Here is an 8,225-nt window from a genome sequence, read left to right on the forward strand (position 1 = left end):
TTCAAAAAAACTGCATCCCATGCAGATGCGATGGATGATTTTAAGTCAGCTAGTGAACTATATTGTTTAGCCCCTTTAAACACTATATGTGACAGCTGCTCCCAAGCATTCTCAATAATGTTCAGGTCTGGAGATTTAGCTGACCACTTTAATATTTCAATTTTACTATAGTTGAAATGATACTTTACGATCTTAGCTGTGTGAATGCTAGCATTATCTTGCTGAAAATTTTTCACCACCAATGACAGATGCTTCACGTCGTAAAAATTCTTAAACAATTAAAAGATAATCCTTAGCCTTTATTTTTCCATTAATAAGTAAATTTCTGATTTATCATGATACCCAATCACACACCAAATCATTACACCACCACTACCCATTTGACGCTGTTGCTGTGTTACTTGTTTTTTACGCAAATCGTGAAAATAATAGTTCCATCTATCTGACCCATCAAAACAAAATCGTTTTTCGTCAGAAAATACTACTCGTTGCCATTCTCCTTTCCATATTACGCAGTTCTTTGCAAAAGTTATTCAATCGTTTATGCGTTTTGTTGTCATAGGTGGTTTTTGCTGAAGTTTTTAGCGCGAAAGGTGAAAAGCATTATGAATAACACGCTGAACCGTGCGTAAATTAGCAATCACACCTGCTTCTGTAGCAATTTGATGGGCAGTTAATGAAGAATTTGAAGCTTTTCTTAACAACCCTCACCAATCACGGTCACTTAATGTTAATGAACGTCTGGAACTTTTTTTTGTTCCATAAATATGAGAACTATTAACGTAGTTTTAAATCACAGTTCGGCTGCGTCCAATGGCTCTAGCCAAGTAACTAACGGAGTGACCCATTTTCGATAAGTTAGAGAACACTTTTTTCTCATCTGGACTCAACGGTGCAGCACGATCCACTATTAATTAATTTGTTATTTTATGCTAAATAAAAAAAAACCTAAATTAAATTTTTGACAGTTTACAACAGTTTACAGTTAAATAATTGTCTGTGTTTACATCAAATAAATATTCGTAATAGCCCACAATTGTGGTTTGTAAATAAAGCGTTTTTTTTTAAATTGTCTTATAATTTTGTCGCACTGTGAAGACGGTTTTTTTTTAATAAAATGAAAAGTATGTTTAAAATACAATTTGTTTAATTGTTGTTTAGTCTTGTAAACCCTTTGCTTTTATTTACAATAAAAATTAGTTTTCAAATATAAATGTATAATAGAGTTTTATAAATATTTTTGGGGTGTCTTATTATTATGTCGCGCAGTGTTGGTGGTAGCTACTCATGGCCCATATATGACTATAATACTAATACCACCTAAGTATTATAAATACCACAACCATACATGACTTTTTGTTGTTTTTGTTTGATTGTTTATTTTTCTATTTAATAGTATTTACTATTTAAAAGTATATAAAAAAAAAGCATAAGCGGGGCAAGAGAAAAGACATTACTGTGTACAATAACCGTAATGTATGTATACTTTACATATTATGTATTGAAAATATATAGTATTTATATCAATATATATATATATATATATATATATATATATATATATATATATATATATATAATATATATATATATATATATATATATATATATATATATATATAAATGTGCGTTATTAGAAAAACTTCAAGAACAGTATTCATATAAAGAATATTACAATATTCATGTAATATTTAAACAAGAAATAAAATTATAAATAAATGAGCGCTATACATGCATACAGCCTACACCTCACAAACCGAGTGTGTTTATCACATGTGGCGCGCATCAAATTTTTTTGTCGGTATATAAGTTGCCGTATATGGTATTATCAGTGACTTACAATTATTTTAATGATAATTATATACTTTAAATTTACGTCATGGCCATACGCCACAAACATACGCCACAAACATACGCCATGGCCACATGATTTTGCCTTGTAGGAACTTCAATTTTTTTTGAAAGCTTTTCTTTTTATTTTATTCATTCAATTAAATGTTTTCAAAACTTTTTTTTATTTGGGTTATTTTGTTTCAAATTATAGCTATCGATAAATTGAAATAAAAAAATAAAAAATGATAAAAATCAGTGACGGATCCAGCACTTTTTGGAGTTTGAGATATTTAACTTCCAGACATAAAGTAAACTCCAAGCATTTGTATGTTTATACTTATGTCAAATAATGATGCTTTGAAAAATTGCGAGGATTGGAGGCTGGGAACAAAAAACCCGAAAATTTCATCGCCTTCCTCCGACCCCAAACATGAGGGCAACAATTTGATGAAATATATTTTGTACTATACTCAACTAGACTTATATTTAACGATAAATTTCAAGTTTCATAGTATTGTTTATTAGCATTCGAAAATTATGACTATATAAAGATTAAGTCCCCCTCCTTGAACTCGATGAGTTACAAATTTGAAAATGCAGTGAAAATCCAGTTGCTTTGTTTTATCTAGTTTGCATTGAAAACAAAATTGCATCAGTTATAAATGGTCATTGATAACCAGCATTTTTTTAACCTTTACCAATATGCATTTTATTCATTTCGACTTTTACTAAATTGTTTGATTGTGGGAGGTATACACTGGTGTGGGCGGTATGTTTTCTTGTGAACATCAATGGACAGTTCATTTACAATTTAACGACCTCGTATTTCGAAGCAATCGTACCTACATATTTGTTTACACAAATATGTAGGTACGATAATGTTTATTGTTTGAAATAATGCCACAAGCTTTGCATTTTTGTCATAAAGAGCTCCAACCCATTTTTTGAAATTGTCTATTAGTCATTTGGTGCAACAGTCTATTAGTCATTTTGCTGAAATAGTCTATTAGTTAATTGCTGAAGTAGTATTTTACTGTAATACTGTTTATAACCATTACTGTTTATAGCCATTCACCCCTGTCATTCCAGTCAACTTAACTCCAACCTGTTTTATTTTAATTTTTGAAACTTGTTTGCAATGGTGTTACTTGAAGTTTTTCATTTTTTTTATCTTTTTGACTGTTATTACATTTTAAAAAATACGTTCGAATTGCTATTATATATTAAAATTATATATTAATAAATACGTTATTACGTGGTTTTATTTTATCTTTATTGAAAATTTAAGCAGCTATCGAAACACGTTCCAAACCGAATCACGTGTACAATGTGATGTTAGGGTAATAATCAAGTACATAATAACTACTTTTTATTTGTTGCTTGTTTTAAACCTATTTCAGAGTAGTATAAAACCAGTTGACTACAGATTATTTGATCATTGACCACGATAAAGAAAACTCAATGGTTCTTCTTTTCATTGTCAAACTGGTGACAATGACAACAAGAGATACGAGACATGATTCTTATTTACTTACTTATTAATATACCAAAATGTTTACTGGTGCCAGTTTCTTAAAAAAAAAATTATTTGGTTACTGCTAGCATTCCAACCACTAAACCAATGAAATGTTTATGATGACTTTAGTTCAAATGGTTTTTGAAAAGATTTTAGAGTGGAGTCCGTTTTAGCTCAAGTTAAAGTATTGAATATATCAAAGTCAGACATTATTTTTAATAAATATATTTATATTATACAATATATTTATGTTGAAAGAAATAGCAACGGGTTTAACTAAAAGCATCATAGCGACTATTAAAGCATCATGGCAACTATTCATGGCAAAGCAAAACTTCCAAAATAAATTTAGCTTTTAAAGATTGATAATTAACAGCCGTTTTCTCATCAGTTTTCTCATACATATTTTCTCATAAGTTTTTTCATACATATTTTGGAAAGATGTTTGTTTCATTTCGTTAACCTTTATTATATAACGATATAGATTAATATGAAAAAAATAGATAATTTTAAGAATTTATCTCAAGAACGGAAAACCAATTCATTTAATTTAAAATTTAGCCAAGCCTTCCTAAATAAAATACTCGTGATTGCCTCAAGTTTTGAAAAGAACCTAATCTCTAACTTTAAGAACCTTTAACACTCTAATTCTAAAGGATTTAAGAGTTAAAACGTGGCAACATGTTATATTCTCAGACGCATATAACAAGGGATGACAAAGGTGCAGCAAAGTTGTTAATTATTTTTTTAATTCTGAATGCATCTTGAATTAAAAAACAAATCGTTCTGCGTAATTTTTACTAGAAATTCTTTTTTGCTTTTTTTATCATAGGCTAAAGACTATCAGTTAAATATTGCACACAGTCAGGGTTGTTATCGGTCAAATAATGCTGAGACATATTTTCTGCCAACATAAAATATATCCCGTATATTTTCTATCTACATATTTTGACTTAATTTTATGTCTGAATTATTTTCTGCTGACATAAAATATGTTCCACATATTTTCTATCGACGAATTTTGACATAATTTTATGTCTGAATAATTTGCTGTTTGATATTCTTGACGAAAAAATCAATCTAACAAATTTATTGAGCATTTCAACTTAATTTAAAGAGTAAAGTGAAAATAGTTTAACAAATTTGTTGCTTTTTTACAATCAATTTTGCTTCATAAAACTTTTATTTTAAACCCAATAAGCAAACATCAGTTGTTTCATAAAGGTCTTTTTCTGCCCTTTTTAGCGATGTATCATTTGATAGTATTGACTAATATTGACTTGTATTGATGCATCGTTTAATAGTATTTGATAGTATTGATAAGTATTAATTAGTATTGGCGATTTTCCTTATTAGAATGTAAAAACTATCTTAAGCTGAGTTTTGATTATTGAAAGTGGTTTTTATAAGTAAAAATAATTATTCCAATATATTTCACTCAAAACATTTTATGCAAGTTTATGGCAGTTAATTACGGAGTTATAATGCAATTGTAAACTATTTTATTGTTAAATAAATCATAACCATTATAACTATAAGTATATTATTCGTAATTAGTTATAAATTATTACCGGTTAGTCTTCCGAATATAAATTTAATGAGCTGAATATAACTTTTGCGAAATATTTCAAATTCTTCAGCTTAAATGAATTTAATTTGGCACAAAACTTTTGAAATTCTGTAAACCATTTTTTTCATAGAATCTTTTGAATTCAATTTTTCATAACGAAATCTTTTTCAGGATCAACTAATAATTAAAAAGAATTAAATAAAAGAAAATGTTTTTTTTTTTGTTATTATTATAATCAAAAGAATAATTTTTAGTTTAGTCATACTAATAAAAACCACTTTCAGTAATAAAAACTCAGCTTTTTACATTCTAATAAAGGAAATCGCCAATACTAATCAACACTTATCAATATTATCGGATACTAGTCAATATTAGTCAATATTATCAAATGATACATCGCTAAAAAGGGCAGAAAAAGACCTTTATGAAACAACTGATGTTTGCTTATTGGGTTTAAAATAAAAGTTTTATGAAGCAAAATTGATTGTAAAAAAGCAACAAATTTGTTAAACTATTTTCACTTTACTCTTTAAATTAAGTTGAAATGCGCAATAAATTTGTTAGATTGATTTTTTCTTCAAGAATATCAAACAGCAAATAATTCAGACATAAAATTATGTCAAAATACGTCGATAGAAAATATGTGGAACATATTTTATGTCAGCAGAAAATAATTCAGACATAAAATTATGTCAAAATATGTCGATAGAAAATATGTGGGACATAATTTATGTCGGCAGAAAATATGTCTGAAAATATGTCGACAGATCTGCCAGACATATTATGTCGTAACAACCCTGCACACAGTTAAAAAGTTTAACTATTGTCAGTACTTTCTGTACTATTGTCTACATCAATATCCAATTTTCAATTACTTTTAATGTGATAAAATGAAACATAATTTTTCTAAGTCATTAATTTTATCTGATTTTATATCAGATGAATTTTCATAATCAATAGAACTAAAGCGTCCATTACTAAAACAAATGAACTTCTGTCTAGTAAATACAGTGGATAGTTGATTTGTGGAGACTTTAATTTGCCAGGGATTCATTGGGATTTGAACGGTATCCAAAATGTCAGCAATACAGGTATCCATTCAAGTAATTTTATCGAAATCCTCGTCGTTTCATGCACATTAAAAAAAATTTCCGTTATATTTTTAAAAAACATAATGTTAGATTTTGTGTTTTATAACGGGTAATTACCGTTATGTTCAATGTATTATTCGTATGAAAAAAATATAACGACAAATTCCGTGTACTTTCCGTTATGTTTAACATATAATTCGTATGAAAAAAACCTAACGGTATTTGGCGTTATGTTTTTTTTATATTTGTTGAATATTTGAAACTCTGAACATTTTTTGTTGATGATTCACTTTGCTATGTTTCACATATCAGGGCTGACAACACCGGGGTGCCGGGTAAGGAGGGTCACTTGAAAATTGGTATTGTTATTTTTAAGATAATACATTATTGCAGGCCTACTGCAGAAAAGCAGTATCTTTATTTGATGGACTTCATTTTATAATCACAATATTAAGATGGTCCTCCAACAAGAGCTTCAATCCAGTTTCTAGATCTTCTACTTTTAAAAATTGATTTTTCAAAAGAAACAAAAAAAAGAAAAATTTTAAATCCACATCAGTTCTTTTTGAGTAACTAGCTAAACAACAACTTGTTGAAATATTTTAGTTAAAAAATAAAACAGTAAACAAAGTTCCTAAAAAAACATTAAAATTTCTCAATGCTTTTACTGCAAAACTTTTAAATATTTGTTTTTTCTGCCTACAAGTATGCGCGCATCTTCTTTTGAAAACAAGAATGTTAACATTCGCAAGTCATCTATACTAATGACTCTTATAACAAAATGAGTTCTTTGAGAAAACGAATGGATAAACAAAGACATAAAACTATGGTTTCGATGTAAACAAAGACATAAAAATAAACTATGGTTTCGATGTATAGCGAGTGGGTGTAAAAATCCTCAATTAGTCAACTAATACAAAGCGTGCACAGTAAAAAAAATACCAGTTATATTTTTAAAAAACATAACGCCAGATTTCGTGTTTTATAATGGGTAATTACCGTTATGTTCAATGTTCTATTCGTATGAAAAACACATAACGCCAAATACCGTTATGTTTTTTTCATACGAATAATAAATTGAACGTAACGGTAATTACCCGTTATAAAACACGAAATCTGGCGTTATGTTTCGGGATGGCTCTTTTACTTACTTTTTTTTTACTTACACGAGTTAATTTTTTATCAAAAAGTAAATCACATAAGTAATTTTAAACTTTTTATGTAAATTTACATTTCTGTATAAGTAATTAGTTTTTTTGACACGATTTTTACTTTATAATTTAAGTTTTTTTACTTTCAAAAGTAAGTTATGTAAAAGAAGATTACATCAAAAATTAATTTACTTTTACATCTAAAAGTCACATGCAAAAGCTGCTTACTTTTACATTTAAAAGGTTATTACTTTTGAAAATAACATTACATAATATATGTTTCTACCCATGATTAAAATCCTCTCTAGTTCCGGTCCATGATTTAACTATAATAATCCATGTTTTAACTATAATAACCATTCTCTAAATCAAACCGTATAAAAAATATTCACTATCTGGCCAACCATTCAAAAGGTCTGGTATTTAGACAAAGTGAAAACGAGGCAGTTAGCAGAAGGCGCATATACCCATGGGAGACTCAGAAAGGGGAGTTTACTTGAAAGGAAAATAATTGGCATAGTTGTTAGTTCTTTTTTTACAATTTTTTTGCGTAAATGTACTTACTATTTAAAAACTAAGGAGAGAAAGTGTAAACCTGTCCTGAATTATGGGGGTAATAATAATACCATCCCCTGAAGATTAAGGAGCCCCGAACTTGTTAGAGGGACGCTTTATTTTTGTAAAGATTTTGAGCCACTTTGATACGAAAAAAGTCCACCTGCTCAAAAATATCCTTTGACTCTAAAAGTCTTGGTTTAAACAACTACGGTACTTTTATATGGGCATTAAAAATTTTGAACTTCACGTAAATATCTTTATCTGCGTAGTATCAGGGGCCTAGTATAAGCAAAATTTACGATCCCACAAGCAACTGAATCTAGAGCTGCAAGGTATAGGAGCCCCACGATATAGCTAAAGTGTTTTTGTTTTTTTTTGTTTAGAAAATTTATTGTTCCAGAAAAAACAGAAATTAGGCACCTTTAGTCACGTATGTCTACTGACCAAAAATACTTGTGATATAAGCATAACCTGAGCTGCAGCTAAGCAATGATTTATACGTAGAT

Source organism: Hydra vulgaris, chromosome 10 (genome assembly GCF_038396675.1).
Source record: "Hydra vulgaris chromosome 10, alternate assembly HydraT2T_AEP".
Lineage (NCBI taxonomy): Eukaryota > Metazoa > Cnidaria > Hydrozoa > Anthoathecata > Hydridae > Hydra > Hydra vulgaris.